We start from the raw sequence: 22,581 nt of genomic DNA, 5'->3' as shown, positions 1-22,581 counted from the left end.
TAATAATGTAATATACAGTATGGTGACTATGGTCAATAATACAGTCTTGTATATTTAAAAGTTTCTAAAGGGTAGACCTAAAAGTTCTTATCACAAGGAAAAGAATTTCGTAAGTATAACAATAACCCAGAGTTATTGTGGTGCTCATTTTGCAACATACACATATATGCAATCATGATGTTGCACACCTAAAACTAATAGAATGCTGTATGTCAATTATACTTCAATTTTAAAATACAATAACAGGGGGGCGCCTGGGTGGCTCAGTCGGTTGAGCGACCACCTTTGGCTGGGGTCACGACCTCGCGGTTTGTGGGTTTGGGCCTCATGTCAGGCTCAGTGCTGACAGCTCAGAGCCTGGAGTCTGCTTGGGATTCTGTGTGTATGTGTGTCTCTCTCTCTCCAAAATAAATAAACATTAAAAAAAATAACAGAACAAAACACAGATTCCAAAGTGGGTTTGACTCACATTCCAGCACCAGCAAATTGCTTAATCCATGTCTGTTTCGTCATCTGTAAAATGGGCATAAATGTACTTACACTGTAGGGTTGTTGCATTAAATTATAAACTATATGCAAGGGACCCTCGATGGGAACTGTAATGTAATAGTCACTTGAAAAATATTAATTTCTTTCATTTTTTGTGTGCTGTGGTCTTATACAATCCTTAGAAAATTCCAGAAGACTACTCTTCAAGTGGACTGAATCAGGTGCAGTTCTGTCTGTGCCTAGGGTAGACTCCAGATAATCAGAAATCCTTTAGAGATCCAGGAAGATTGGGGCAGGAGGGATGCTTTATCTTTTTAGAGAATTCTTAAATTCTAAGGAAAGCAAAACGTTCAATTCATGGCTCACGTGACTAATGCAGAATCATAACATATTTAAATTTCCTAACGTTTACTTTTGAGAAAGAGACAGAGACAGAGCATGAGCAGGGGAGGGGCAGAGAGAGAGGGAGACACAGAATCCGAAGCAGGTTCCAGGCTCTGAACTGTCAGCACAGAGCCCGACGTGGGGCTTGAACTCATGAACCGTAATTATCATGACCTGAGCTGCAGTCGGATGGTTAACCGACTGAGCCACTTAGGTGCCCATATCATAAAATATTTAGGTTGGAAGGGATTTGGAGTCATCTAGTCTGAACATATTGTTTGTTAGTTGGGAAACTGATGTGAAAGAGGTTAATTCATTTACCCCAACTCACAAAAAAACATGGTAGAAAGTACCTAGCACCCAGGAGCATGGATCGTCAGGCCTGAGTTCTATGGATTGATCCCTTGTTTGTGACTCATGTATTCATTCATTCATTCATTCATTCGTTTGTTTGTTCATTCATTTTACAGATTTCAGTGAGTAGCCAAGATGTGCCACACCTTGTTCATGACACTGGAGAGTCATGTAGCCAATCACGTGATAATAACAGCTCGACTTGTTGAGGTCTTTTTGCACACGAAATATTATTGTAAATAATCTGTGTATATTAACTCAGTAATCTCCACCTCTTTGCAGAATACTTTGCGTTAGGATTTTTATGTGCTTCCAGGATTTGGAAAAGAATTAGTCAAAAGAAATTCACTTAGTTTAAATTTTGAGAAATTAATATCCAAATAATGTGCTTGTCTGAGTTCTTAATAAACCGGGGAAGGTAGGTGAGTGCAAATTGTAATGTGAAATGAGTAGCGAACACCACATCCACTCTGTAACTCTTTAACACGAAACTGCTCACCTTCACGCAATGTTACTTCAATACACGTATCAGGAAGTGTTTATGTAAAGTTGCTGTTGCTTACAAAAGCCCAGTTCTGTCATCGAAAAGTATTTTCTGTACTCCGGGTCCACAGGTTTGGACATTAACTTATCTGTGTGAAAACGTAATTGCCTTTTTTGATTTTTGTGAAATAACCTCTTTACGGACACTTTGCTCATTTCAAACCATTTTCAAACCAGTTACCTAACCGGAAATCTGCATCTTACTCAATGAGAAAAATTTCAACTTTGTCGGCACATCACTCTAGAAGTATTATTTCATAATTCCATGACCACACACGCCACATGAATGTATAATTTAATGTCTTCATTGCAATGCTTAAAAAAAATAGCAAAATTACTATGGCTGTTAAAAAAGATTGGGGGGGGGTTTATTAGCCCCACTTTATGGATGAAGAAACCGAGGCAGAAGAAATAAATGGTAGGACTGGTAGGCAGTCATGCGAGAATTTGAACCTACCCTGCGCTCTGAACCACTACCGGGTACAACCTCTCAGAGAGAAGGAACACAACAGAGTTGACGGACCACAACACTAACACAGAGATCGACAGAGCTGTAAGGACAGTGGAGAAAACTCAAAACGCAACAGTGAAGACAAGGGTAGGAGTGCATTCGGATGCTAGCTGGGAAATCCCCGCGTTGCGTTAGCACCGACCTCGAAAAGACAGGAAGCCGCCTGCAGAAAGAGTGAGTGGAGGAATTTGCACACTGGGATCAGCATGTGAGCAAACCCAGCTGCGTAAGGGCCTGGCGCGTTCGTGCAAAGGGAAGGGGGCCAGTGGGTCTAGCGTGTGGACAGCAAGGACAAGAGTGAGAACAGCCGTTGCTGGAGACAAAGGCAGAGTCCAGATGGCGAGCGGCTTGGGCCACGTTGAGAGGGTCCAATTTCATTATTTGTACAAAGGGAAGTCGCTGAAGCTTTTTAACCTGAGACCACGGTTTCTGTGCTTTTCACATTTTCCCTTCAGTCTTTCTCAACCTAGTGCACTATACCTGTTGGATCGTGAATAAAGGTTAGAGCTGAATTGACTGCCCTTAAAACTACGGAGAGAGAAGCCTTTTGTTTTTCTTTTCCCACTCGATTGCTTCTTTATGGTTAAGAGGGGACACAGGCCATGTAGAAATAATACGCAGTAAAATAGAGCTAAATATATCTCAGAGCTTTCCGTTTTCACGCCAATAAAAATATTACCCTGCCATCCACACCACCGTCCGCATATTTGAATGAGTAAGTAACAATGACGCCATTTAAAATGAGGTCAGCCATAGGTCCATATTTCTAGAAATCCCCAGCCTAAATGAAAGAAAGCATCCCACTAGAATTTTTTTCCTCAGCCCTCAGGTTCCCTGCTCATGTTTTACGAAAATGAACTACTTCTGCTGTTAAAAGAAATACGCCCTTGAAAAACTATGTGTGGCTTCAGCGATCCGTCTGAACTGGAAAATGTATATCAGAGCAAAAGCAGAAATAGACTTGCCTCCAACACACATCTGCTGCAAGCAGGAGACGGCGGAAGGGAAGGGACATATTTCCAGGAATTCCTTCCATGCCCCCTTTAAAGAATGAACTTCAGGGGCGCCTGGGTGGCGCAGTCGGTTAAGCGTCCGACTTCGGCCAGGTCACGATCTCGCGGTCCGTGAGTTCGAGCCCCGCGTCGGGCTCTGGGCTGATGGCTCAGAGCCTGGAGCCTGCTTCCGATTCTGTGTCTCCCTCTCTCTCTGCCCCTCCCCCGTTCATGCTCTGTCTCTCTCTGTCCCAAAAGTAAATAAACGTTGGAAAAAAAAAAAAATTAAAGAATGAACTTCAAGTACCTGCAGGAGAGCAGACCAGCGTCTGGGTCCCGGATCAAGGAGGATAAAAACCAGAAACCGGACTCAGTTCAAGGTTTACTCCCCAGGAGGCTAAAACGTCCTGCAAAGGAAAGCAAAGGGACCTGGTGACAGTTGAAGAGTGTGGTCCCCGGTGCCTTCCGGACGAGCCCCCCAGCTCTGTGATCACAGCAGCCTCGCCGCGAGCAGAGCCTCCAGGGCCAAGGCCCGAGGAGTCGTGCACTTTCTGCCCTGCACCCCCACGAGTCACATTAGTGCCACACACATTTTCTTCTTAATGTGTAAGACCTTGAATTTACAACTCCGCAAAAGCCTTGCCTCCACAGGCAGAGGGTTCAAGTCTTGGGTCTTAAAATTTTTGCTCTGTGCGGTCCGGGGCCATCTCTCCTTAAGTCTTCACCATAAAACGTAGAATGTGGGGAAAGAAACGGCATCAGGATAGAGGTGTTATGGTCGCTAGAATTTTAGCTGGAGAGCGTTCTCCCAATCCCCTTACAAATAATGTTTGACATGTATGTAAGTAAATTTCAGAGAGGAGGCCGTGTATTTGAAGACTCCAGGTTTCTGTGGAGACAAGACTAAATCTGTGCTAACGAAGCAAAGCACTGTTTATTTCGCAGTTACCTGATCCCACTGACCTAGCAAGAAACACTCTTGCCTTTGAAAGCACAGAGCGCTCGACATCCGTTTTTCCTTCAGATGCTCTTTTTCTCACAAAACGTTGCGGGAACAACTGCATCAGCTTTGAAAAATCCACCGAAGATACATATTTTAAATCCCTTCTGTCGCACCACACGAGATTAAATGCTGCAATAAATGAGTTCACAGCAAGTCAGAGGTATCATTATAATATTCAATCCTTTTAATGATTTTAACACAACAGGTTATCCATTTTTATTATTTTTTTTTAATTTTTTTTCAATGTTTTTATTTATTTTTGGGACAGAGAGAGACAGAGCATGAACGGGGGAGGTGCAGAGAGAGAGGGAGACACAGAATCGGAAACAGGCTCCAGGCTCCGAGCCATCAGCCCCGAGCCTGACGCGGGGCTCGAACTCCCGGACCTCGAGATCGTGACCTGGCTGAAGTCGGACGCTTAACCGACTGCGCCACCCAGGCGCCCCAGGTTATCCATTTTTAAATGATGTGTACACAAGGGCATGGGATTCAACTTGACAGTCTCTTTTCCCTCCGTCCCTTTATCTAACCTTGAAAGGGAGTAAAGCGTTTAGCATTTGGGTAATGCTTTTAGAGCTCGCAAAGTGCTCACACATACTCCAAATTATTTGACACAGCATTTTGGAAACACAGAAACGGATACCCAGAAAAGCTAACTGACTTGTCCAACACTATCCTGCTAGCAAGTTAAAAGAACAAAACTCAAACCCAGGGGTTCTCCCACAATCTCAAATGTGAGTCCCCAGTGGCATGCATAAGACACACAGGAATGGATGGCATTCTGTGAGCTGCTGCCTCCAGGCAGAGCGCCAGGATTGCAGTTAGTACGGTCCCCTGACATTTTCGGAAAGCAGCGTTGATACATATTACCAAATAAATATTTGCTCTCGTGTTGCATGGACTGCCCTCACATAATCGACCTATCCACCAACACATATAAAATATATAATCACTTTTTTTTCAAAGCTAACAAGCTTAGGAAGAGATTTTACCTTATTTTTTTAGGCGGACGCCAGCTGATCCTCGCGCTGTTTGTTTACATATTGGCAAATGCTATGACGTCATGTGCCCAGCTCAGCATCATTCCCAATCAAAACTTTGGGAAAATGGTAGTTTATAATCCCCTGCAAAAGTGTGTCTATGGATTATTGACGAGGCTTACACCATCCGCGAGTACAGCAAATGGGTCATCAATTTAAATGTGATTTCTAATATGAAATGAAATACAAAGAAATAACAGAGTTGCCATGAGATGAAATTTTAAGTGCATAATTTTAAAGTCTTTAAGTTAGAGGGGCGCCTGGGTGGCTCAGGCAGTTAAGCATGTGACTTCGGCTCAGGGCATGATCTCACGGTTCGTGAGTTCAAGCCCCATGTCAGGCTCTGTGCTGATGGCTCAGACGCTGGAGCCTGCTTCGGATTCGGTGTCTCCCTCTCTCTCTGCGCGTCCCCTGCTCACAGTCTGTCTGTCCCTCTCTTTCAAAAGGAAATAAATATTAAATATTAAAAGAAAATAAAACATAAGGATCAGTAATACATTTGCTACCAATAAATCGTGTCCGTGCCAATCATGGAGAAACACAGGTCCCTGAAACGTTAATGGGGCTGCTGCAGGCCAGTCCCACGCACACAGTCCACTCACCTTGGGACAAGTCAGGACCACACCTGCCATTCCCGATGGCAAATTTTGCCCACTGTTGGTGTTCACGCCGAGTCTAAGAATACGTAGGGGGCAGCAGCAAATCTGAAAAAGTACGTTATTGGTAACCAGAGGATAGTATCAACATGAGCAAAAGAATTGAGGTCTGCCTTTCAGATCAGAAAACCTGGAGGTTTTTCTCTTTACAAAGCGCTTGTGGGAGAATGCGCGTGGGAGCTTGAACCTGGCTTCATTGCATAAACTACCGGCCTCTTCATTTGACACCGCTGGGTATCAGTTCCATTCCTCCGGCTTGCAACGTGGCCCAAGACTGGCCATACGGAAGCTATCTTAGTTACATCAGTGCGTACTGAGGTGAGGAAACTTCATTTCTTTCCTTCCTTCCTTCCTTCTTTCCTTCCTTTCTCTCTTCCTTCCTTCCTTCCTTCCTTCCTTCCTTCCTTCCTTCCTCTCTTCCTTTCTCTCTTCTTTCCTTCTTTCCTTCCTCTCTTCCTTCCTTCCCTCGTTCCTTCCTTCCTCCCTTCCTCTCTTCCTTCCTCCCTTCTTCTCTTCCTTCCTTCCTTCCTTCCTTTCTCCCTCCCTTCCTTCCTTCCTTCCTCTCTTCCTTCCTTCCTTCCTTCCTTCCTTCCTTCCTCTCTTCCTTCCTCCCTTCTTCCCTTCCTTCCTTCCTTCCTTCCTTCCTCTCTTCCTTCCTTCCTTCCTTTCTCCCTCCCTTCCTTCCTTCCTCTCTTCCTTCCTCCTTCCTTCCTTCCTTCCTTCCTCTCTTCCTTCCTTCCTTCCTTCCTCTCTTCCTTCCTTCTTTCCTTCCTCTCTTCCTTCCTTCCCTCCTTCCTTCCTTTCTCTCTCTCTCTCTCTTCCTTCCTTCCTTCCTCTCTTCCTTTCTCTCTTCCTTCCTTCCTTCCTCCCTTCCTTCCTTCTTTCCTTCCTTCCTTCCTCCCTTCCTCCCTTCCTCTCTTCCTTCCTCCCTTCTTCCCTTCCTTTCTCCCTCCCTTCCTTCCTTCCTTCCTCTCTCCCTCCCTTCCTTCCTTCCTTCCTCTCTTCCTTCCTTCCTTCCTTCCTTCCTCTCTTCCTTCCTCCCTTCTTCCCTTCCTTCCTTCCTTCCTTTCTTCCTTCCTCTCTTCCTTCCTTCCTTCCTTTCTCCCTCCCTTCCTTCTCCGTCGCTTCCTGCCTCCTCCGTCCGGCCTTCTCTCTTCTTTCTGTCTTCTTTCTCTGTGCCTCCGCTCTCTGTCCGTCTTTCTGTCCGTCTCCTCCGTCCTCCCTCCTTCCCCTCTCCTCCTCCCAGTCTTCCTTCCTTCCCTCTCTTCCGGTGCTCTCCTTCCTTCCTTCCTTCTTTCCTTCCTTCCTTCCTCCCTTCCTCTCTTCCTTCCTCCCTTCTTCTCTTCCTTCCTTCCTTCCTTCCTTTCTTCCTTCCTCTCTTCCTTCCTTCCTTCCTTTCTCCCTCCTTTCCTTCCTCCCTTCCTTCCTTCCTTCCTTCCTCTCTTCCTCCCTTCCCTCCTTCCTTCCTCTTTCTTTTCTCTTCCTATCTTTCTTTCTTTCTCTCTTTCAAGAGAGGAGATGAGAAAATTTCTGACAAGACATCCATTTGCTAAGAAACTCACGGCGTTAAGAAATGCTGACCATCACTACTTGTAATCATTTATACTGGGACCTTAATGGCAACAAGCATTTCATACACTTCCCAGGGATCTCTACGTGTAACTCATGATCTATTCAGGCCAATTTCTCTGGTTTTAAAGAAATTTTAAGCATAGAATAAAATTGCAGGAAAACAATGCCTAAGACGCTTCTATAATGCACTTTTGATGATCAAGATGGCATTTTATGGACTTAACTTGTTTATAGGTATGATGAATTTTGAACTTATCAAAAGTCGGATACTTAAGAGTGTCATTACCCACGCAAGAGGCATTTGTTTTTATAATTTGATATTGAAGAATAAACTTCTCTGAAATAAATAGCTGTTGCCAAGCCTCAACAATAGTAATTTCCGGAGGAGCACAGGATTACCTTGGGGCAAAACAGTTGTACTGCCTACGTAAAACAAACACTGGGGAGTCTGTTAGAAAGCATTGTGAGGTACGAAGCTTGAAGCCAGCACATTCTTCCCCCACCAAGCAACTACAGTTTTAAAGATGAAGCTTCCAGTTTGGAGACCCTGAGTTAGGCATAAATAATTTATATTCATCTAGGTTGAATGCCTGAGTCTCTGGCATGTTAAGTGCTCCAATTATCTGGACCAGACAAGTATTTCATTTTCATTTTCTGGGGTGATATTTTTATGGTCGACTATATCGGTGGATGTTTCTGCATGATTACTTACAATGGGCTCGTTCATTCTCCCATTTAAACTTGCTAAAAGACGTTGGTTTAATATTTTGCTATATTGAAATTTCTATTAATCCTGAAGGGTCATAATGAATTACGCTGGTGTGTTTTATGATTGGTTTATCCCTAGCGGACCGCAGGGAGGGGATTTCAAGCCTTAAGGAAAGTCTCCTTTGCATGATTAAGTACCTTCTGTTCCCACTGTCCCTCTCATCTTCAACTCCAATTGTATTTATCTCACCACTAACACATTTCTTTGGAGAAGGAGCAATCTTAGCATTAGCGAAGTTGTTTTGAAGAAAACAGCACGCCTGTAGACGCACAGGCAAAGGCGAGGACTGTACTTTTCACGTTACAGTTTGGTGGGACCTGAATGGTTCCTCATCGAGAACTATTTCCCTTCTTTTACCAAGAGGGGAAGAGTATGGAAAATTGGAAGAAAGGGAAATCATGAAAACTGACAGTTCTTCCCCACCCCCCAACTTTGGCATTTCTTGCTTACATACTGTGAGGAATTCTTTTCTCCCCTCCCCTAGCATGCAATTGTCAAAAAGGAGGTGGGGGGAAATCTTGTTGAAACGCCATAGTCTTACAGGTTCTGGACAATGTCAGGTGGCTCGGTGGAGGCATCATTTTAAGACACTGGGAGCAAAGCCAAGAACGACGTCATTTGTACCTTCTTTATGTTTCACTTCAAGGCTTGATGAATTAGCACTCCACAGGTCAGGGCACGGATGTCATCGTCTTCAGAAGTCTCTTCTTTTAGTGTTTATGTTTTTAAATACCCCCTGTATTCTCTGTATCTGCTTCACCGTGGCCCCAGATCCCCACAGGAAGTAACAGGGAGAAGAAAAAATGAAGCATTGGAGCCCGGAAGCTTCCAAGCCCCGTCAAAAGGTGAAAGGGAAACTGAAGGCAGAGCGAGGGAGGGGAATTATTCAGAAAGGAAAAACAGTTATTGCGTTCAGCCGATCTTCATTCACGCAAAACAGCTTCGGTGGCCGATCTGAACGTAAGTGCCACTTAAAACGTACCCACCGCGCGCAATCCGCTGTCACGGCGCGTGATTCAGGGGAAGACTCCAGGGGTCAACCCTGATCGATCTGTTTCTTTCAGTCACCGCACACCTTCCGGGGACCAGGCCTCCAAAACATTTCTGGGCCTGCCCCGTCTTCCCCGGCCGCCACCTGCGCCCTCCTGGTCTGAAACACCGACGCGTCTCACCCGGACGGGAGCAGCGCGCCCACTACCGTCTCTCCACCTGCACACCCGCCTCACTGGCCTTTGCCCTCCAGCCTCCACCTGGGCATTGACTCTGTCCTCCGCCCGGTCAGCCCTTCCTCTCAGTTTCACTTCTTCCACTCCTCCCCGTCCTTCAGTTTTCAGACCAGATACGGTCTCGTGAAGGATGATTTCCTCTGGAAAGTAGCCCTCCCCTCGCTGTCAGTCTGTATTTTATCTCTTGGTTTGTTTTCTTTTTCCTGCTAATTACTATTGAAGTTTTTCTTATTTGTTTATTTGTTTATTTTGTATCTCCTCCCCCTCCTTTCCTTAACTCCAAATAGAAGGTAAACTCCGTGAAGGACGCGGATGTTGTCCTCAGTGCTGTCTTCCAACACCCAGAGCAGGAGTCCCACTGATGGGGACAAACGATGAATACTTACTAAATGGATGCAAACGCCAGGCACGTTATTAGGTGACACCCATCCGTCCTAAGAGCAGGTATGCCGTATTCTCATTATTCATCTTTTGTAGGTGAGCAAACCAAAGCGTAGAGGGATTAGATAATCTGCCCGGGATTGCATGAATAATAAATGGCAGAGCCAGAACTAACACCACTTCGTTTGGAGTCATTTATTCAGACTCCAAAGCCTTTGGCCTTTTCGTCGAGCCTGTAACTTACAGAGGTGAGTTACGGGGTAACTCCTATGGGGTAAGTGTGACCATCTCCGTTTTTATAGACCAGGAACCTCAGGCTCAGCGTAATCAATCCTTTTGCCCCAAATCACGCAGGTGAAACGTGGTGCAGTCAGATTTTGAATCCCCGTGTGAGACGTCACCTCTCAAGTCATGGTCCCAACGTTAAGGTATCACAATAGAAGGTTCTAAGAACAAAAGATCTTTTAAAAAATACATCTTTTTTTTTTTTTTTTTTACATCAGGCATTAAATTCTTGCCATCAGTATACAGTGTAAATATTCATGACTGACCCTTCTAGGAATATGAGTTTTGATGTGATCACCATCTCTTTACAAAGCAAGTGGTCACTGTAATAGACCTTTTAGGGAAAGCCCGTACGTGTAGAGCAAATCCAGTCATCTGATTTAGTGAGAGCAAAGATTGGCCCAGGAAGATCTTTGACAAAGGCTTCTCCGACCCCTTGTTCCTCCAGGGTGCTTGAAACGGAGATCAGTCCAAGGGCCCCCTGGCGGTATCCCTAAGTCTCTTACCCTGAAAAACTGGATGGAGCCAGACCCCCTGCCAGTTCACTGGAATGATGCTGTCGGTTGGGGGAGGAACAGAACACTCAGGTCTGTCCTACCACAGTTTCCACGATGGACTAGCTCATATAAGGTTGCCACATGGGGAGATGATGAGAATCCGGTCCGGGTGATGTCTTTGCGTGTGATTTTTCTCCCGTATGTTCGTGGTTCGTGTCATGGAACAACAGCTCCAGAGCACTAACTCCGCTAACATGGCTGGACAGAGTGACAGAACAGGACGGAACTGTGACTTCCATCCACTCCACGTTTGCCCTAAATTTGGTCACCTGCTCTGCATCACAAACGTTGCATGGTCTCCTTGGTCTTTGTGTCTGTGACGCTGAAGCTCAGTTATTCCTCGTACCCTTCTACCTTTGCTCTTCCACTTTTTCAAAACTACCTTCCAAGTATTTTCTTACTTACTAGAAGTTTCACATGTTCTTTTCAAAACCCTGAGTGTATTTTGTTATGAAAGTTTTAGATTCACAGCAAAACTGAGTACAAAGTACAGAGATCCTATCTACCCCTGACCACCCCCACCACGTACACAGGCTCCACCTACTATCAACAACAACATCAGATTGGTACTCTTGTCACCATTGATGAATGTACGATGACACATCATTATCATCCAAAGTCCATACTTTACATCCAAAGTCCATAAAGACTCACTCTTGACATTCTGCGGTTTTTAACAAAAGTAGGTGATATGTATCCATCACTGTAATGTCGAGAAGAGCTGAAAAATATCTGTGTATTCCAACCTATTCATGTCACTGTCCTCTGTACCTCTGGGAAACGCTGATACTTCTACTGTTTCTACAGTTTTCCCTTTTCAGGATGTCATGTAGTTACAAACATGTGTTTTGTACGTACTAATATTTTTTCTTCTTGTTTTTAGTGTTCTGTTTAGAGCATTCGAGTTACAAAGCTCCATAGGCTTCAAAGGGTCTTTCCCATCTCTATTTTTCCAAGACATGCTGTTCCTTTTAGTGTGCAACTTTGTAAAATGAGTGATCGTTTAAAAACGGACATATTGAGTTTTTATAGCACCCTAATTGCATTTGAACAGTTATAAATTTGGGGGTCTCAATGTTATAAGTATTGGGGCTAGTAGTATAAACTAGCCTACTCTAGTTTACATAGATCCTTCACTAAAATCACTTTTACCCAAAGGGTGAAGGTATTTTGAAACAGCCCTATTAGGACCAATGCAGCATATGAGGATATGAGCAGCAATGAGCAACAATGAGCATATGTTCCTCTATCCATACTTTCTTAAAGGTTTTTAATCAAGAAAGGATGCTGTATTTTGTCAAATGCTTTTTCTTTTTTTTAATGCTTATTTATTTTCAGAGAGAGCAAGCAAAGGAGGGGCTGAGAGAGACATTCAAAGAAAGTTCCACCCTCAGCACAGAGCCTGACAGGGCTTGATCCTATGACCTAGAGATCATGACCTGAGCCAAAACCAAGAGTTGGAGGGACACTTAACCAACTGAGCCTACCAGGCACCCCTGCCTGGTGCTTTTTCTGCATCTACCGAGAGGATCATAGGGATCTTATCCTTTCTTTTATTAATGTGAAGTGTCACGTTGATTGATTTGCAGATATTGAACCACCCCTATAGCCCAGGAATAAATCCCACATGATCGTGGTGAGTAATTCTTTTAATGTACTGTTGGATTTGATTTATTAGTATCTTCTTGAGAATTTTTACATCTGTGTTCATTAGGGATATTGGTCTGTAATTCTCCTTTTTAGGGGGGGTCTTTGTGTGGTTTTGGAATCAAGGTAATGCTGGACTCATAGAATGAGTTTAGAAGTTTTCCTTCCATTTCTATTTTTTTGGAACAGCTTCAAGAGAATAGATGTTAACTCTTCTTTAAATGTTTGGTAGAATTCCCCTGGAAAGCCATCTGGCCCTGGGCTCTTGTTTTTTGGGAGATTTTTGATTACTGGTTCAATTTCTTTACTTGTCATGGGTCAAATTTTCTATTTCTTCCTGTTTAAATTTTGATAGTTTATGTGTTTCTAGGAATTCATCCATTTCTTCCAGATTGCCCAGTTTGTTGGCATATAATTGCTCATAATATTCTCTGATTATCATTTGTATTCTGTGGTGTTGGTTGTGATCTGTCCTCTTTCATTCATGATTTTATTTATTTGGGTCCTTTCTCTTTTCTTTTTGATAAGTCTGGTTAGGGATTTATCAATTTTGTTGATTCTTTCAAAGAACCAGCACCTAATTTCATTGATCTGTTCTATCTTTTTTTAAAATTTTGATATTATTTATTTGTGGTCTAATCTTTATTATTTCCTTTCTTCTGATGGTTTTGGGCTTTACTTGTTCTTCTTTTTCCAGCCCCTTTAGGTGCAAGCTTATATTCTGTGTTTGGGACTTTTCTTGCTTCTTGAGTAAGACCTGTATCGCTATATGCTTCCCTCTTAGGACTGCCTTTGCTGCATCCCATAGGTTTTGTCCTGTTGTGTTTTCATTTTCATCTGCTTCCATGTATTGTTTATTTCTTCTTTAATCTTCTGGTTAACCCATTCATTCTTTAGTAGGATGTTCTTTAACCTCCATGTATTTGTGGTCTTTCCAAATTTTTTCTTGTCACTAACTTCAAGTTTCATAGTGTTGTGGTCTGAAAATATGCAGGCTTATGATCTCAACCTTTTCGTACTTGTTGCGGCCAGATTTATTGCCCAGTATGTGATTCATTCTGGCCATATACAAAAGATCCACAACTAACATCATCCTCAATGAGGAAAAACTGAGAGCTTTACCCCTAAGATCAGGAACACGACAAGGATGTCCACTCTCACCACTGTTGTTCAACATAGGACCAGAAGTCCTAGCCTCAGCAATCAGACAACAGAGAGGAATTAAAAGGTATCTGAACCAGCAAGAAGAAGTCAAATTTTTACTCTTTGCAGATGACGTGATAGTCTATGTAGAAAACCTGAAAGAATCCACCAAAACTTGCTGGATCTGATACATGTATTTAGCAAATTTGCAGAATATAAAATCAATGTACAGAAATCTGTTGCATTTCTTTTTTTTTTTTTTTTTTTCAATGTTTATTTATTTTTGGGACAGAGAGAGACAGAGCATGAACGGGGGAGGGGCAGAGTGAGAGGGAGACACAGAATCGGAAACAGGCTCCAGGCTCCGAGCCATCAGCCCGGAGCCTGACGCGGGGCCCGAACTCACGGACCGCGAGATCGTGACCTGGCTGAAGTCGGACGCTTAACCGACTGCGCCACCCAGGCGCCCCAGAAATCTGTTGCATTTCTATACAGCAATAACAAAGCAGCAGAAAGAGAAATCAAGGAATCCATCTCATTTATAATTGCACCAAAACCAATGAGATATCTACAAATACACCTGACCAAAGAGGTAAAAGACCTGTATTCTGAAAATGATGGAACACCCACCAAAGGAATTGAAGAAGACACAAAGAAATGGAAAAACGTTCTATGTTCGTGGATTGGAAGAACATTTATTGTTAAAATATCTATACTACCCAAAGAAATCTACACATTGAATGCAGTCCCTATCCAAATAACATCAGTATTTTTAACAGAGCTAGAGCAAACAATTCTAAAATGTATATGTTACCAGAAAAGACCTCAATTGCCAAAGCAATCTTGAAACAGAAAACCAAAGCAGGAGGCATCACAATTCCGGACTTGAAGCTGTATTACAAAGCTGTAAGCATCAAGACAGTAATGGTACTGGCAGTAAAACAGACACTGAGATCAATGGAACAGAAGAGAGAACCCAGAAATGGACCCACAAACGTATGGCCAACTAATCTTTGACAAAGCAGAAAAGAATATCCAATGGAATAAAGACAGTGTCTTCAGCAAGTGGTGCTGGGAAAACAGGACAGCGACGTGCAGAAGAATGAACCTGGACCACTTTCTTACACCATACACAAAAATAAACTCAAAATGCATGAAAGACCTAAACGTAAGACAGGAAGCCATCAAACCCTTGAGCAGAAAGCAGGCAAAAACCTCTTTGATCTTGGCTGCAGCAACTTCTTACTCAACACGTCTCCAGAGACAAGGGAAATAAAAGCAAAAATCAACTATTGGTAGTTTATCAAGATTAATGCTCTGTACAGCGAAGGAAACAATCCGCAAAACTAAAAGGCAACCTATGGAATGGGAGAAGATATTTGAAAATGACATATTGGATAAAGGGCTACCATCCAGAATCTATAAATAACTTACCAAACTCAATACCCTCAAAATAAATAATATAGTTAAGAAATGGCGAGAAGACATGAATAGGCACTTCTCCAAAGAAGATATCCAGATGGCTAAACAGACACATGAAAAGATGTTCAACATCACTCATCATCAGGGATATGCAGATCAAAACACAATGAGATACCACCTCACACCTGTCAGAATGACTAAAATTAACAACTCAGGAAACAACAGATGTTGGCATGGATGCAGAGAAAGGAGAACCCTTTTGCACTGTTGGTGGGAAAGCAAACTGGTGCAGCCACTCTGGAGAACAGTATGGAGGTTCCTCAAAAAGTTAAACATAGAACTACCCTATGACCCAGCAACTGCACTACTAGGTATTTATCCAAAGCATAGAAGAATAGTGATTTGAAGGGGTACATGCACCCCAATGTTTATACTGGCACTATCAACAATAGCCAAGTGTTGGTAAACGGAAAGAGCTCAAATGTCCCTCAACTGATGAATGGATAAAGAAGATGTGATATGTATATACGATGGGATATTGTTCGGCAATCAAAAAGAATGAAATCTTGCCATTTGCAGCAACATGGATGGAACTAGAGCGTTTTATCATAAGCAAAATAAGTCAGCCAGAGAAAGACAAATATCATATGATTTTACTCATATGTGGAATTTAAGGAACAAATCAGATGAACATATGGGAAGGGGGGAACAGAGAGGGAAACAAGCCACAAGAGACTCTTAATGATGGAGAACAAACAGGCTTGATGGAGGGCGGTGGAGGGGGGGGATGGGCTAGATGGGTGATGGGCAGGAAGGCATCACCTGTTGGGATGAGCCCTGGGTTTTGTCTCTAACTGATGAACCACTGAATTCTACTCCTGAAACCGATATACACTATATATCAACTAACTTGAATTTAAATAACATCTTCAAAGAAAAACAAAGAAGAAGAAACAGTGTACATAGCGTCGTGGGGTCTTGGGCAAGTGCCTAAATCGTAATCACCTTGCCCATCAAATAGGTGTTATCATTGCTGTGAGTACCTGACAGAAAGACCTGTGGGATAGACTTAGCTCAGTACACTCTCCTACGGTCGTGCAAACATTTGAGGCGCAATTTTCGTCATTGGCTTTGTTATCAGGCCCCCCGCAATTCTGCCACTTACTATCCATACGACCTTGGGAATGTTATTTAACCTCTTAGAGCATCAGTTTCTTCATCTGTAAAACCTGCAACGCGGGGTAAATATCTGAAGTCACTAAGTGAGATCACGTATGCGTGATTAGTAACACGCACGGTGTCACATTCAAGCAGACAGAACGACGTTCAAACACTTCCCCAGAAACAGCAGCCACATTTTAAGAAACATGTGCTTTCACCGCTTTTCTGGTTATATCTCGTAGCTGACTGCTGTCCCCGCATTCATATCAGAATGGTTCCAGGGGCTGCTGTGTGAGAAAGGAATACGTCTGTAATCAGTAGCAGACACACTAAGCTGAAGAAAAAGAAATTTCCAAACTGCATTTCTTTCCTCTCATTTAGCCAGGGACATATTCACAGGAGGAACTCTGGGTCGGTAAATAGTTTATCAAAATTCTTTCTGGGTTTCATTGTATTCAATTTAAAGAAGGGAGATAAGACAAATGACATGCATCAAAATAAATCCCAGAATTTGAGAATGAAGCAAGAAAAAGGAATAAAGAAGCTGGAAGAAATAATACGTGAATATTTGTCAGTTACTGGGCTGCGGACTTTTTGAGTGTAATATTCTAGAAGGGAACCATAAAATAACAGCTATAGAAACATGACTTCCAGGGGTGCCTGGGTGGCTCAGTTGGTTAAGCGTCCGACTTTGGCTCAGGTCACGAGCTCGCCGTTTGTGGGTTTGAGCCCCGCATCGGCTCTGTGCGATCTGACAGCTCGGAGCCTGGAGCCTGCTTCGGATTCTGCGTCTCCCTCTCTCCGCCCCTCCCCCACTCACGCTTGTCTCTCTCTCAAAAGTAAACATTAAAAAAATTTTTTAAAAAAGTTCTTCCACTCTTCACTCTAAAAAGACAAACAACTAACTAGGAAAACTATGGGATATATAGATGGATTATTATTACAATAAGATAATTACGTTGAGATTAATAGCATAATGACACTAAAATGAGATTAATGAGGTCAGTGGTCTTATTGTGTTGAAATGGTCTCTACAATGAAAAGAGAAACGTCCACGAAGAGAGCTGATGCTATGAGCTGAATATCTTTGTCTCCTAAAAGTTCCTCTGCCGAGACCCTCAGGTCCAGTGTGACGGTATTAGGAGGTGGGGTCTTTGGGACGTGCTCAGGGAACCCTCGTCAGGGCAGTAATGCCCAGATGCCAGAGCGCCCCCTCACCCCTCCTGTCCTGTTTGGACAGTGTGAGAAGACCGGTATGCATGGACCGGGAAAGGACCTTCACCAGACGCTGAATCTGCAGGTGCCTGGATCTGGGATTCGCCACACTCCAGGACTGTGGGAAACAAGTTTCTGTTGCTTACAAGCCACCCAGTCTGCGTTATTTCTAGTATAGCAGCCCAGACTAAGACAAATGGGTAAATGACAAATTCAGATGATTCACTGGAAGGGTACTAAGTAAGCGACTAGTATATGCTAGACAGGGTTCTAGGTGGTAGGAATTCATACCAGAAGGAAAGAGATAGCCATACTTCTTCCGCTCGGGAAGCTTCTAACCTAAGGAGAAGGGGGACAGTAAAAAGTACAGGGAGGCAGTTACACAATTAAACAACATGATTTTCGGTAGCAAACGTATGTTAGACAAAAGCAGGGGGAGCAGATAGAGAATGGCGGGGGAGAGGCTATTTGGGACCGCAGACGCATGGAAAGTTCCTCCGAGAAGGTGACATTGGAGCAGAATAGATGGAGGAATAGAGTGAGCCTTGAGATCTAGAGACAGAGATGCCCTGAGGGTGGAGAAAACCAACAGTGAGGTCAAGGTCTCTGAGAGAGAAACGACCTTCGCACGATGTAACAGCAGCAAAGAGCATGTGGCTGGAACAGAGTCAGACAGGAAAGGTGGCTGGAAAGAAAGAGGGTCCAGCTCATGTGGACAGATATTTACACTATTTGACCAGTGATTCCAATTCTAGGAATTTATGTTGTTGATGAAACCATTGAATATATATATATATATGGACACATATTCGTACATTGTAATTCAAAATAATGCAATGTTGAAAACAAACCAGTGTCCTACCACAGAGGTGATTGCATTAGTGTGGCTAGAACACTAACTTGGGAATTTATGCAGAAATAAAATGATATTTTCACACGACTTAATGAAAATAAATACTAAGGACAATACATTGAAGGGAAAAAAAGCAGTATGCAAAAGGAAAAATGGCCCTAATTTTAGCGAGAAAACAAAGAAGCAAGCAAACAGGAATATGGAGAGGTAAGAAGTGATTATCGCGGTGTTGAAAAATTATAGGTGATTTCGAACTTCCTCTTTATCGGCCTGTGTTTTCCATTTTGTCCAGGGGCAGTGTGTCGCTGTTATACTCAGATAAACAGTCAAGGGTCATTAAGAAAATGAAGTTTGCATTCAAACATGTCTTGCTTTTTATAAAATGGCCTCTGATGGGTTATCCCCATAGGGAATTGCACGTACACCTTCTTTGGCTAGAGACAGAACTAAGGCAAGGGAAATGCATAGTTTTCTGGATGTATTTTTGAAAAGAATCATCGCAGAAAGATGGGATATTAGGGAGAGGACAGAAAGATAGTCAAACGACTTTGTTTTACAGATGATGAGACTGCGACTCAGGAAAGATACGAAACCTTCCAAGAACCCCACGATGAGTTAAGGGCGGCAGTGAGACTGAAGCCTCCGTCTCTTTTCTTTGTTTCTTCCAAGAATTTTATTTAAATTCTGGTTAGTTAACATGTAGTATGGCCTCGGTTGCAGGAATGGAATTTAGGGATTCATCACTTACACCTAACACCCAGTTAAAGCCTCCATATCTGAATTCTCATTTTCCTATATCCCAGAACCCCTCCTTAGGCCTAACAGCAGCATTACCAATGTCAGGGTAACAGGGATATGTCAGAAGAAGGAAGAAATGACTGGTAGAAACTTGCTTGGACGCGTAAGCAGCTGAAATTACTCACGAGGCAATAAAATGGATTTCCATAAGCCCAACATGAAAATCTACCGTAGGGGTTTGCAGACGCTGCTTGCATATCGGGTGCACGCGACTGAGCGTGCACGTTGTGTGCGTGGGTGTGCGTGCACTGTGCGTGCGTGAAGGAAGAGGAGATCCTTTCTGACCTGCAACGGCGCTGCATCCGTGGAATAACGATGTAAGGATGGGTTCTACTGTACTTGTCGTCTACATGTGCTCTGGAGGCAGCAGCGAGCCCACAGGAGGCCTTGCAAAGTTCAATTTTCAATTCCTCCCCCACAGAGCATGAAGCGAAATGGAAAAACAAATGTTGCCAAGTTGAGTTTTGTAATACATTCGGGGAGAAAGGATATTAAGTTTGAAAGTCAAAGCAGTACATTTCTTCCCTGTGTGGCTGTAATCTAATCCTGTTCTTGGATAAAAATGTAGATCATGAGGGTGGGAGCCTGAAACTGGTCACCTCATCTCCATATTTACAACCTACGTTTGCACGCGTACATGTGACTCTTTAAAGTGTTCCTGGGGATCTATTCCCTTATTTAAATTTTTCGTTACTCTTAGTAACATGTATAAGAATCGTCTGTAGAACTTTCTGAAGATACAAATTCCTAGTCTCCCATGAAAAATTCTCATTCAGGGACTTGCGAGTTTTTGTTTTGAGAGAGAGAGAGACACAGAGAGAGAGAGAGAGAGAGAGAGAGAGAGAGAAAGAGAGAAAGAGCAGGGGAGGGGCAGAGAGAAAGGGAGAAAGAGAATCCCAAGCACGTTCTATGCTATCAGCACAGAGCCCAGCGTGGGGCTCGAACTCCCAAACCGTGAGATCATGCCCTGAGTAGAAAGCAAGAGTCTGACTGGGACCTGCATGTCTTAATGAGCATCTCAGGTGATTCTAGTGCAGGTGGTCAGCCCTACTCTGCCTTGAAAAACTGCTACTTGCTTTGCTGTTCTTTCTGGTTAATTCCTTCTAATGAGGCCTTCCCACCGCTGTTTTCTCCTGGGGAACATATACATTTCCCTTCAATTTGTAAAAAATGTTCTTAGATGTCTCGCTGTCTCTTTTTACTGTTCCTTTGCTTTTCCAATCCATACACTGGTTAATATGAAACATCTTCACTTGGCTTCCAGAACACACATTAGCATCTTTTTCTCTCGCATTTTTGGACACTTCTCAGTAGTCTTTCTCTCTCCCTACTCATCTCTCCGAGCTCTCCAGGTTGGTACTCACAGGCCTCTGTCCTCAGATATTTTCTGTTTCCTGTCCAAACCACTCCCTAAGTAATCTTATCCATCTCACGGCTTGTATGTCCAACTGTTCGACATCTCCCCTTGGATGTCTACACAGCATTTTCAACTTGCCATGCCCCCTCCTGGGATCCCGATAATCCCTCCAAACCCGAGTCTCCTCCAGTGTTCTCCATCTTTCCCGTTGCCAAAATTCTTGGAATTATGTTAAACTCTTCCCTTTCTCTCATATCCTGTATTCAATCCACTAGTAAATCTCGTTGGTTCTGCTTAAAAATTCGTTTATAATCTGGACACGTCCAACCACCCCAAACCCCAGCAGTCACCACCAATTCTCACCCGTGAGATTCAAAGCATCCTCGTTGACCTCCTTTCTGTCACACCTACGTCCCCTTTTCTGAGCCATCCTGACCTCGGCAGCCGGGATGGGCTTGTTAAAATGTAAGTGAGACCGCATTGGTGCTCAAAACCCAGACTTGTCATCTCACAGAGGAAACGCCAAGGTCTGTGCTATGCCCCCCCAAGCCCTCCAACAATCTGCCCCCAAGGCCACTCCTTGCCCCTAGACTCGCCCACTTATTCCTTCGGCTCCGGCCCACCAGCCTCTTTCCCGGTTCTGGGAACATGGCGGGACATTCCCGCCACAGGGTGTTTGCAGCTGCCATTTCCTCTGCGGAATGTGCTTCCCTCAGATATGGGCATGCCTTGCTGTCTCACTTCCTTCAGCTTTTTACTTAAAAAGTCACTTTCTCAGAAAAACCTTTCTTGGCTAATCTGTCTAAAATGTCAAGTCCCATCCCCCACCCCCAACCATCCTAAACTCTTGACTCTTCTCCTCCCACCCCTTGTTTTCTTTTCTACTCTTAGCTCTTGTTCTAACTTGGTAGGTATTTACCAGGACCAGCTACAGGTGACTGCTAGTTCTTGGAGTGTTTAGTTTATTGTCATATCCCTAGCAACTAGAACAATGCCAGGCCCATAGCAGATGTTTTATAAATACTGGTTGGATGACTTAACAAATGAATATTTAATTCCTTGGGCCCCACAATCCACCCAATTTACCTCCTGCATTTTCTCCAGTTCTCCCCCTTATATCTTCCCATCTCTTTTCCCCGTAAGTAACCAGACACCAAATACCTTTATGTGACCCCCCAGAAAAGTTCTCTGCTTCCTACCCTAATATTCTTTGGACTGTGAACTTCTTTTCCTATAAAAATGGTAGTCTTTACTTTTATAGCGCCTTCCCTGTGCCCAGCACTAATACAATCAACCTCTGATATAATGCTATCTTCCCATTCCACAGATGAGTAAAGTATTCTTTGAGTGAGCAGGCTGAGATCACATGTAATGGAGATCGCCCTTTGAACCCTTTGAACCTGGGCTTTTTTCCGTAAATGATGCTCTACCTTTTCATACCGGTGCCATTTCACAGGGCTTCATGTGCAACCGTCCCATCTGTGAAACTCTCCCGGATCCTAATTACGATGCACTATCCTCCCAAGATGTCCTTGAGTAGATCCGACTTTGTTTTGTCATTCAGCCGTTGTATCTTAAAACTTAACCTACACATGTGCTTCTCCTAAAGCTTTTCTGAAGGAAGGAGGATTTTTATCTATGCAGTTTTACGTCACTTGTCTCCAGAAATCTCCCCCTTTCTCTCAGCCTATCGGTCTCCTTCCTCAGGTCTCTCAACAGTTAAACCTCAAATTCCAACCCCGCTTTTTAAAATGTGTCATGCGAGGCAGTGTGAGCCAACGTCAGCAGAAAATTTGGATAACTCATTGTTCCAAAATGGAATTACTGGCGCGTCAGTCTGGCAAAGTTACTTGAGCAGTGAAAAGGTAGCAGTGAAAAGATGCCAAGCATCTCCCCTTAAATTTTTGTTGGCTAACCACATCCATCGGAATGACATAGCCAAGACAAAATGTTAACACGATTTTGGAGGACAAGGACACCTGCGTCTCTATCGTGATACGTTCATCCCACTTTTAATCACAAAGACGAAAGATCGGCTAGTTGACCTTATGGGAAAAAAACTGCCCGACAAAGTGAAAAAATCAGGATAATTGAATATTTTCCAAATCCATCATGTTCTTCTTGCCGAGATGAACCTAATGTAGACGCTGCAGACGAACACAGTGGCACCTCCGTAGAGGTAAATGTTTTAATGCTCGTGTTTCCCAGCATAGACGCCTTTCT

General features: G+C 43.5%; 1 long non-coding RNA gene across 1 annotated transcript in view; it reads right to left on the bottom strand.

Moving 5' to 3' along the window:
• LOC115525992 overlaps positions 1 to 20,806 on the bottom strand; it is a 34,679-nt gene extending 13,873 nt beyond the window's left edge. Inside the window, exons 1-5 of the long non-coding RNA XR_003972507.2 lie at positions 20,722 to 20,806; positions 5,919 to 6,020; positions 5,269 to 5,400; positions 4,237 to 4,405; positions 3,581 to 3,680 (exon numbers count right to left, since the gene is read on the bottom strand). This is a non-coding gene — a long non-coding RNA (uncharacterized LOC115525992). The remainder of the gene's footprint in view (positions 1 to 3,580; positions 3,681 to 4,236; positions 4,406 to 5,268; positions 5,401 to 5,918; positions 6,021 to 20,721) is intronic.
• Between the last annotated feature and the right edge of the window lie 1,775 nt (positions 20,807 to 22,581).

Source organism: Lynx canadensis, chromosome D1, assembly GCF_007474595.2.
Source record: "Lynx canadensis isolate LIC74 chromosome D1, mLynCan4.pri.v2, whole genome shotgun sequence".
NCBI classification, from domain to species: Eukaryota; Metazoa; Chordata; class Mammalia; order Carnivora; family Felidae; genus Lynx; species Lynx canadensis.
The sequence above is the reverse complement of the archived record's forward strand: the minus strand, read 5'-3'. Positions and strand labels throughout refer to the sequence as shown.